Raw genomic sequence first — 11,317 nt, 5'->3', positions numbered from 1 at the left:
CTTTTCTTTACAAAGTCATAATCAAAACTATGAGCGTCAGGTAAGGATGTGAAAACCTCCTGACTACGCCCCTTGAATTGAGACTGCATAATGGCTACCCACTGATCCCTTGGCCAGTTCATACTGATGGCAATTTTATTAAAATGTGCAAAGAAAACCTCAGGATCTTCCTCATTGAACTTGGGTAACTCTATATACTTATTCATCCTGATGGGATTATTATCACTATTTGTTGAAACATTACTAGTATTTCCATGCCCAGCTGCCATACGCTGTGATTCAAGCCTGAAGTTAGTGTCAGCCATTTGTTGTTGAATCTCTAATTGTTGCTTCTTTGTGGCTTCAAGTTGCAACTCAATTAAACCTCTCTGGTTTTGTGCCGCAATTTCTAAACGCCTAGTCTCCAGCTCCCTTTGCTGAGCTTCAGCCTCTAATATTTGCTGTTGCTGTTGAGCTTCAATCTCTCTTTGACGAGCTTCAGCCTCTAATATTTTCTGTTCCCTTTGAGCTTCAAGCTTAGCATTGGCTATTTGCGCTTCTAACTCAAGACGCTTTAACGTCATCTGATCACTCGACTCCTCTCTTAACTCTTCTAGAATTTCTTCATCTAAATCCCCATTCTCAACAAAATGCGTCACAATGACTTTCAATATTTGGGCTTTAACCATTCTATTGCTGGCGGTCAAATCCAAATGATTTGCCATTTGTATTAACTCAGTCTTTTTAAGGTTCTGAATCCCTTCAAAGTCTGGGTGAGCCACCAACGCTGCAACTTTCTCCTCCATCGTTACTAACACTTGGCACTTAATTCACAAAATTAATTAACACAATGGCACTGCACTACACTTCACTGTAAAATTGTCACCACACTGAAAATTCGCTTGGCCTCACTGCCTCACTGCACAAACAAAATATATAGGATGACTTACCTCAAAATCGTGAAACGTTGTTACTTGACACACAGGAAGGCTTGCTTGGCACATGGAATAGTTCTTAAGAAACACACAGAGACACTTGACACACTGGTACCTAGGAAGGCAAGGTTAGATTAGCATAGTTAAGTTAAAATGGGACAATATTTCCCGGCACAGGCCCCCATAACTCTTTGTTACCTATCGTACGTTACGGCTCGTGATCCTACAGCAGCCAAACTTTAATAAGTCTAGGGATACGACACAACTGCTGTTCTCAATAGCGAATCACCAGTATAACCCCTTAATGGGTAATGAGCATAAAATAGAATCTTCATAGGACTGAAGAATAAAGATACTAAGTATAGATATATACTATTATATTAAATAAATCTCAAAAACAAACAGATGATTATATGGTCACAATATATCACATTAAAAATATCACTGTAACTTCCAGACATTAAATCAATACTAAGAATAATTATATGGCTAGAACAAAAGAATGACTTAACTCCAAGATGATATCTCCCTGGTTTCTGCTCAGCTACTGAACTACAATATGCGAGTCAAAAAACACATTGCCTTGCCCCGCGAATAAATTGCCAAAGTTACAATATTTATTATTTCAACAATGGAGCACTACATTGTGACAAGAGTAATCTTAAACTAACTTAATGAATAATTAGTACATATTGATATAGACAACAAAAGTACGTGTTTCTTTACATAGTAATTAAAATATGCATACAGAAAGAAATAATGGCATGCACACCCAGCAACGGACGATCCCACGACAATTTGCCAGATACAGTTCACTCAATTATTATTTCACTCTGTTACCCACTTATGATCACATATAAATCATTAGTTCCCGTGGGAAAACTGATCACACAAAGAAATAAACAATCATTCCCACGATACGCTGGGCCTAACGCCAACACTGTAACATGAATGTGCATTTGCATAGAACATATAAGTATAACAATATACATGCTTGTAATTTACATACAATTATAAATGTACATATTAATATATTCACTTACGTATCTTATAAGGGTACGTAACAGTAACAACAGCCTTAATGTGAGCCCCGGTATGTACAAGTTGGATCCCTATTTAAGCCTCAATATAGCACGTCAAAACAATATAGCAATCATTTAACACGTATGGCACTTGGAGATATTAATAAGAGCTGCCTTGTATGGGCCAATAGGCCTTCTGCAGTTTCCTTCTTTCTTATAATTCCTTTCCTCCACTTATTTTTGGTGGTCAGGTGATCTGCCCAGGCGGATATAAAGGTCTGATCAGCAATCTTATCTTCATTCTACTTTGCTCTGATGAAGGCGAATTAGCCGAAAACGCGTTAAGCAGTTTCTATTTTTCATATGTGGCTATTCTGCATATATATATATATATATATATATATATATATATATATATATATATATATATATATATATATATATATATATATATATATATATATATATATATATATATATATAATGTTGGATGATGTTGCATACTCAACAATGCTGTATGTATGCTATAGTCTCTTTTATCAGTGTAAAATGGTCAGTGGCGTAATTTTAAAGTTTAACATAAACAGTCTGTAATGATCAGCTTTGGCAGTTTTAAGTGTTTACAATGTGTAGAGGAAAGTTATCGGTGTGTTTATATATATTGTGTTTTTTATGGGGTATGTTCAGTGCTGGATATTTGTAGTACGAAATGTTAACATTGTCTACTGGCCTGAGGATGTGGTCGGGTTTTGTGTGACACTGTCATGGTTCATAGTGTTCTTTCCTGATGATGTGGTCGGGTATTGTGTGACACTGTCGTGGTTCATAGTGTTCTATCCTGAGGATGTGGTCGGGTATGGTGTGACACTGTCGTGGTTCATAGTGTTCTTTCCTGAGGATGTGGTCGGGTATGGTGTGACACTGTCGTGGTTCATAGTGTTCTTTCCTGAGGATGTGGTCGGGTATGGTGTGACACTGTCGTGGTTCATAGTGCTCTAAGGTTGAGGATTTTCTACTTTCACTCACTCTATGGAAGAGGGTGTGTGTACTCACCGAATTATGCTTGCTGGGGTTGAGCTCTGGCTCTTTGGTCCCGCCTCTCAACTGTCAATCAAATGGTGTACAGATTCCTGAGCCTACTGGGCTCTATCATATCTACACTTGAAGCTGTGTATGGAGTCAGGCTCCACCACATCACTTCCTAATGCATTCCATTTGTCTACTACTCTGGCACTGAAAAAATTCTTTCTAACGTCTCTATGGCTCATTTGGGCACTCAATTTCCACCTGTGTCGCCTAGTGCGTGTGCCCCTTGTGTTAAATAGTCTGTCCTTATCTACCCTATCACTTCCTCAGAGAATCTTGTATGTGGTGATTATGTCCCCTTGTTAAGAATTTACTGCTTGTTATGGGGGGTATGGAGTACTAATGATAAGGGCCAACAGCTAGAATCAAGGTGTATAAAATTTAGTGGCATAAATAGGCCCGGTCCCCAAGGAACAAAGGTTCCTGTTTATGCTTTAAGGTTTTAGGAACAGATCTGTCGTCTGGGATACAATCATCTACACCACTACAACAGGATTAATGGATACACCTCAAAAACTAACTTATTTATTAAACCCTCTTAACAACCCCCCATATACATTAACAACAATAACTACTTTACCACACACTTTCTTACGTTAAATGCCTTGGTCCACTTAGGCAGGATAAAAGATTTTACAATTAGGACAAGTCTAGGGTAAAGTCTACTTGAAAAGAACTCGAAAGCTTGAAGCAGCTTGGGGTAGTAAGTCCCACGTGGTACCCTATCACAACACAAACACTTAGGGATGCCCAAAACACTGGCTTATACTACACAATATCTATACTAATTACACATAAGCCTAGCTAGTAGCACGGTAATACAGGACGATACTTATCTTAGCGGTTACGGTAGCTTAAGGTAAGGGAAAGGGAAAAGAAGGAGGAGAAGGGAGACAGAGCCACACAGGGAGATGTGTTCACAACCACAGACCGAACAGAGAAGGCCGGAGGAGCCTCCAGTCCGAGCTCTCTCCAGTTGTTGTTGCCGGGGAGATAACTAGCTGATCGTGCAGCTTATAAATATTACAAATCTTCACCGACGTACAATACTATTTACTTTACTAGTTCTAAGGATAGTTAATAATTAGTTCAATGTTATAATTAATCAACATCAAGCTCAGACTGAATGCTCTGTGAGAAACAAGATTCTTCTTATGTTTGGCAAGGGCGACGGGAATAAGGCATACTCTCGGTTTTAAGGAGCCCTGATCTAAATATTATTGTAATTAAATATCCTTCTCACATGATCCAATTCTATGAATTAATGTATAGTAATTATTTATAGCTCAAATTGACCTCTGGTTTCCATCTAAGGAACCCAGAGTCGTAACACTCCTCTAACTCTTCTGTCCCCCAGTGACGTGAAGTTTAATTCAATGAGGAGGTGAGGTGTGTGTGTATGTGTGTGTGTGTGTGTGTGTGTGTGTGTACTCTCCTAGTTGTGCTTGTGGGGGTTGTGCTGTGGCTTGATGGTCCCGTCAATCAACAGATGTACAGATTCCTGAGCCTACTGGGCTCTATCATATCTACATTTGAAACTGTGTGTGGAGTCAGCCTCCACCACATCACTGTCTAACGCATTCCACTTGTTAACTACTCTGACACTGAAAAAGTTATTTCTAACGTCCCTATGGCCCATTTGGGTACTCAGTCTCCACCTGTGTCCCCTTGTTCACGTACCACCCGTCTTAAAAAGTTGATCCTTATCTACCCTGTCAATTCCTCTGAGAATTTTGATGGTAGTGATCATGTCTCCCCTTACTCCTCGGTCTTCCAGTGTCGTGAGGTGCATCTCACGCAGCCTTTCCTAGTAACTCATGCCTCTTAGTTCTGGGACTAGAATAGTGGCACACCTCTGAACTTTTTCCAGCTTCGTCTTGTGCTTGACAAGATACGGGCTCCATGCTGAGGCCACATACTCCAGGATTGGTCTTACATATGCTTTGTACAAGGTTCTGAATGATTCCTTACACAGGAATCTTGAAGGCTGTTCTGATGTTAGCCAGCCTCGCATACGCCGCCAATGTAATTCTTTTTATGTGGGCTTCAGGAGACAGGTTTAGTTTGATATCAATTCCTAGATCTTTCTGTTCGTTTCATGAAGTACTTCATTTCCCAATTGGTATCATGTGTCTGGCCTCCTGTTTCCACCGCCTAGTTTCATACTTTGCATTTACTCGGGTTGAACTTTAGCAGCCATTTGATTGACCATTCATTCAGACTGTCTAGGTCATCTTGTAGCCTCCTACAATCATCCTCTGTTTTAATCCTCCTCATAATTTTTGCATCATCAGAAAAAAATAAGAGGAACGATTCTATACACTCTGGGAGATCATTTACATATTTTAGAAACAGTATAGGTCGATGGAGTGAACCCTGCGGGACTCCACTGGTGACGTCTCGCCAATCTGAGGCCTCGCCCCTCACAGTGACTCGCTGTCTTCTGTTGCTTAGGTACTCCCTTAACCAATGGAGTACCTTCCCTTTGACTCCTTCCTGCAACTGCAGCTTTTTCACTAGCCTCTTGTGTGTTACTGTGTCAAAGGCTTTTTGGCAATCCAAAAATATGCAGTCAACCCACCCCTCTCTTTCTTGCTTGATTTTTGTTGCCTGGTCGTAGAATTCAATTAATCCTGTGAGGCAGGACTTGCCATCCCTGAACCCATGTTGATGCTGTGTTTCAAAGTTCTTTTGCTCCAGATATTCCACAAGCTTTTTTCGCACAATCTTCTTCATCAGCTTGCATGGTATGCAAGTTTGGGACTCTAGTCTGTAGTTCAGTGCTTCCTGTCTATCCCACTTCTTGTATATCGGGACTACATTAGCAGTCTTCCAAATTTTTGGCAATTCCCCTGTTACCAGTGATTTGTTATACACCATGGAGAGTGGTGAGCACAGTGCTTCTGCTCCTTCCTTTAGTAACCAAGGGGAGATTCCATCCGGGCCTATAGCCTTTGTCACATCTAACTCTAGCAAGAGCTTCCTTACATCTCCACTAGTAATCTAAAACTCTTTTAGTGGTTAACTATTCCATCTCTTATCTCTGGAACTTCAACTTGCTCTAATGTGAAGACCTCCTGGATTTCGTATTCAGTTCATCGCACACTTCCTTTTCATTTGTAGTGAATCTGTCTGCCCCTATCCTCAATTTAATTACTTATTCCTTTACTGTTGTTTTTCTCCTTATGTGGTTGTGCAGCAATTTAGGTTGAGTCTTTGCCTTGCTTGCAATATCCTTTTCGTATTGCTCCTCTGCCTCTCTTCTCAACCTGACATATTCATTCCTGGCACTCTAGTATTTTTATCTTTTTTTCTAGTAGTTTTCCTTTTGGACCAGGACAAACTTGCCAGCTGCCTCCTTACACTTCTGCGTGATGTAGTCCATCATGTCTTAGCCATCTTTCCCTTGATCTCTGTTTCCCATGTTATGTCTGTTAGGAATTTCCTTATCTCCTCATAGTTTCCCTTTCGAAAGGCCAGCCATTTGTCTTCAGTTCCCCTCCTCGAGTTCTTTAGCCCCTCATCAACCAGATATTCAAATATCAGTACACTGTGGTCGCTCATTCCTACCGGGGCCTCGAAACCGATATGCCTTATGTCGTCTTTCAGAGTGAAGACAAGGTCAAGTCTCACTGGTTCATCGTTTCCTCTCATTCTTGTAGGTTCCCTGACATGCTGGCTTAAGAAGTTTCTTGTCGCCACCTCCAATAGTTAAGCTCCCCATGTATCCTCACCTCCATGCGGTTCCTTGTTCTGCCAGTCTATCCTTCCATGATAGAAGACCCCCATGATGAGCAGATAGGATCTATTTCTACAGGCAGCAGAGGCTGCCCTCTCAATTATAGTGTTAACTGCCATGTTATTGTTCTCATACTCATGCCTGGGTCTTCTGTCATTAAGTGGAGTGTTATATATACCACTGCTATTACTATTCTTGGTCCTCCATTGTCATGGTACCTGTTATGCAGTCTCTGAATCCATCGCAGCCCGGGATAGCCATCTCCTTGAAACTCCATTCCTTTCTCATTAGTGGTTCCACTCTGCCTCCTCCCCTACCTTCCCTCTCCTTCCTTATTACTGTGTAGTCCTGGAGAAACACCGCATTCGTTATGATTCCTGAGAGTTTTGTTTCTGTGAGTTCTATTACATCTGGGTTCACTTCTTGTGCTCTTTCCTTTAGTTCACTTGCCTTGCTTGTAATCCCATCTATGTTCGAGTACATCACCATGAAACTGACTCTCTTCTGTCCTTCCCCAGTTTCCGTTGATTCCCCTGAAGCAGGGAAACAGGGAGGGTCCAGGATGGGAGGGCCTAGGGAGAGGGACCTGGAGGATTTGGGGAGGCTCTGGTACATAGAGGGTGGTGGGGGAGGGACGACTTGGGGGGGGGGGTGGAGAAGAGAGCGCATGGGGAGAGGGTGAGAGGGAGAGGCTTGGTGGGGTGGGTGAGAGGGGAAGGCTTGGGGGGGTGAGAGGGGGAGGCTTGGAGGGGGGGGGTGAGAGGGGGGAGTCTTGGGGGGATGAAGGGGAAAGGGGGCCTGGGGGAGCAGAAGAGGAGGGAAGGCTTGAGGGGTGGGGGAGAAGGGAGAGCTGAAGGTGGTGAGGAAGAAGGGAAGGCTTAGGGGAGCGGGGGAGAAGGGCGGACTTAGGGGGGTGGGGGAGAATGGGGGGCTTATGGGGGGTAGGGGAGAATGAAGGGCTTAGGGGGGTGGAGGTGAACGGAGGGCTTGGGAGTGGGGGAGACGGGAGAGCATGGGGGAGAAGGGAGGGCCTGGGGAGGGGTGGGTGAGTGGAGGGAGGATGCCCCTAGGTGGGCACTTAATGAAGGGCTGGCAGGGGTTGGGGCAGGAAGGATTTGTTCTACGTGTGTGTGTGTGTGTGTGTGTGTGTGTGTGTGTGTGTGTGTGTGTGTATTCACCTATTTTTACTCACCTATTTGTGTCTGCAGGATCGAGCACTGACTCTTGGATTTCGACCCATCGGTTGTTTACAGCAAAAACATCCGGTCCTTTTTCCCTATCATACCTAGTTTTAAAATTATGATTAGAATTTGCTTCCACCACGTGCTCCTTAAGTGCAGTTCTTTTTCCACTACTCTCACGTTAAAAGAAAACTTCCTAACATCTCTGTGAGTCATCTGAGTTTCCAGCTTCCGTCCATGTCCCCTCGTTCTGTTACTATTCCGTGTGAACATTTCGTCTATGTCCAGTCTGTCAATCCCCCTGAGTATTTTATACGTTCCTATCATGTTCCCCTTCCTCCTTCTTTTTTCTAGTGCCGTAAGGCTCAGTTCCTTCAGGCGCTCTTCATACCCCATCCCTCGGAATGCTGGGACGAGTCTCGTTGCAAACTTCTGAACCTTTTCCAGTTTCCTTATGTGTTTCTTCAAGTGGGGACTCCATCATGGGGCGACATACTCTAAAACTGGTCTCACGTAGGCAGTGTAAAGCGCCTTAAATGCCCCCTTACTTAGGTTTCTGAATGATGTTTTAATTTTTGCCAGTTTAGAGTACGCTGCTGTCGATATCCTATTTATTTGTGCCTCAGAAGTTAGATTAGGTGTTACGTCCCTGCCCAGGTCTCTTTCTCGCGTTGTCACAAGTAGGCAGTTCCTCTTCATTGTGTACTGTCTCTTTGGTCTCCTATCACCTAGTCCCACTTCCATAACTTTACATTTGCTCGTGTTGAACTCAAGTAGCCATTTCTCTGACCATCTCTGCAACATGTTCAAGTCTTCTTGGAGGATCCTACAATCCTTATCTGTCATAACTCTTCTCGTCATTGTTGAGTCATCCGCGAACATCGATATGTAGGATTCTACTCCTGAAAACATGTCGTTAACGTATATTAGAAATAGAATTGGTCCCAACACCGATCCTTGAGGTACTCCACTAGTTTCTGTTCGCCACTCCTACTTCTCGCCCCTTACCGTAACTCTGGCTCCTTCTTGTTAGGTAGTTTCTTATCCCTGTGGATAAGACGACTACGTCTTATCCCATGCTAGGGCCTTTCCGCTCACTCCCGCCTGCCTCTCAAGTTTGAATAGCAGTCTCATGTGCGGTACTGTATTAAAGGTTTTTTGGCAGTCCAGAAATGTGCAGTCTGCCCAACCTTCTCTGTCCTGCCTTATCCTCGTAATTTTATCATAGAAATCCAAAAGGTTTGTTAGGCAAGATTTCCATTTCCAGAACCCATGCTGATGTTTGTTTACAAACCTAATGTTCTCCAGGTGTGCAACCAGTCTTAGCCTAATTATTCTTTTAAGTATTTACAGGGGATGCTTGTCATTGATACAGGTATGTAGTTAAGTACCTCCTCTCTATACCCTTTCTTGAAAATCGGTACAACATTTGCCCTCTTCCAGCAATTGGGTAATTCTCTCGACATAAGTGATTCATTAAAGATCCTTGCCAGAGACATGCTGAGGGCCTGCGCGGCCTCTTTTTGTATCCACGGTGATACTTTGTCTAGTCTAACCGTTTTAGTTGCATCCAGTGTTGTCAACTGTTCCATTAACTCCTCTGCTGTCACCTCTATATCTGATAATCATTCATCTAGGGTAATCTCTTCTAACAATGGGAGCTGCTCAGGCTCGGTTGTGAACACCCCATGGAAATTGGAATTTAGTGCCTCACAGATTTTTGTGTCACTTTCTGGATATTCCCCCTGTGTTTTCCTTAGTCCTGTCACTTGGTCGTTCACCGACATTTTTCTTCTTATATTGCTGTGTAGTAATTTAGGTTGCTTTTTCGTTTTGATCGCAATATCGTTCTCATAACTTTTTTTCCATGCTCTTCTTATGTTAATGTAATCGTTCTTAGCTCTGTTGCATCTTTTCCTGTTGTCCTCTGTTCTTTGTCTTCTGTACTTCCTCCACTCCCTACTGCTTCTCAGTTTTGTTTCCTGACACTGTCTAATAAACCATGCTTTATTATATTCCCTCGTACTTTTTTCCTTTACTGTTGGTATAAATCTCTCTTCGACCTCCTTGCATTTCCGTGTGACTAGGTCCATCATATCTTGGACTGTTTTTCCTCTAATTTCTTCCTCCTACTGCACTTCTCCCAGATAGTCCCTTATCCTCCTGTAGTCCCCTTTCCTGTAGTCAACTCTCCTTTCCCAGACCTCTTGTCCCTTGGTCACAAGTTTGAGTTCCATCATGTAGTCAAAGACACAATGGTCACTGGCCCCAAGAGTTATTTAATGTTCCAAATTCTCGATGTCGTCTACGTTCTGGGAGGAAATCAGGTCTAATTGGCTCGGTTTATCCCCTCCTCTCTCTCTTGTGTCTGCCTTCACGTGTTGTGTTAGGAAATTCCCGTTTGTAACATCTAAGAACTTTGCTCCCCACGTTTCTTCCCTGCCACAGGGATTCCTTGATTCCCAATTTACCTGTCCATGATTTAGGTTCCCCCATGATCAGCAGTTTCGCTCTCATTCTGTGAGCTAATGTTGCTGCCTTCTGCAGTACTTTTATACATACCTTGTTGTTGTCATCATACTCCTGCCTGGGTCTTCTACTGTTTGGTGGGGGATTGTAGATTACTAAGATCACAATCTTCCTCCCATCTGCTGTCATAGTTCCATGTATGGAGCTTGTGCTCTCATTGGTAACCCGATTTTCTAGGTCTTCCAACTTCCATTTTCGCTCTATTAGGAGTGCCACTCCCCCTCCCTGTCTCTGTGTTCTTTCTTTTCTTATCACCTGGTACACCTCTGGAAAGATTGCATCCGAGATCATGCCATTTATTTTAGTTTCCACAATTGCAACTATGTCAGGATCTACCTCATTAACTCTTTCTTTTACCTCTTCAGCTTTATTAGTTACCCCATCAGCATTGGTGTACCAAACCTTTAGACTCTTCTTGGAAACTTTCGTACCAGAGCCCCTTTCTCTGGAGGTCTGGATGGATCTTGGGGTGTCTGGGGGGGGGGGGATCTGGGGGCATCTGGGGGGGGGGGCGAATGGGGTCTGAGCATCTAGGAAGGTAGGTAAGAAAGTCTGGGTAGGTAAGTCTGGAGTAAGAAGGGCATACTGGGTCTGAAAATTAGTGAGGGTCTGAGAGGCATAGGGGCTTGAGAGGTTGTATAAAACTGAGAGTCAGATAGAGGTTGAAAGGTTGGGGGGGGGGGGAGAAGGATAGTGGGGGTAGGGGGGAAGAAGGGTGGATGGAGTATGGATAGAGAGAGTGGGAAAGAAGTTGTATTAGTCAGGGGGGACTCAGGGGTAGGTGTGGGCATTGGGGCAGAAAGTGGGAAGAGGGAAATGGAGGAAGAGGTGGGGGGTTGCAAGGGG

Source organism: Procambarus clarkii, chromosome 10, assembly GCF_040958095.1.
Source record: "Procambarus clarkii isolate CNS0578487 chromosome 10, FALCON_Pclarkii_2.0, whole genome shotgun sequence".
Classification (NCBI taxonomy): domain Eukaryota; kingdom Metazoa; phylum Arthropoda; class Malacostraca; order Decapoda; family Cambaridae; genus Procambarus; species Procambarus clarkii.
This window is presented reverse-complemented; position numbering follows the sequence as displayed.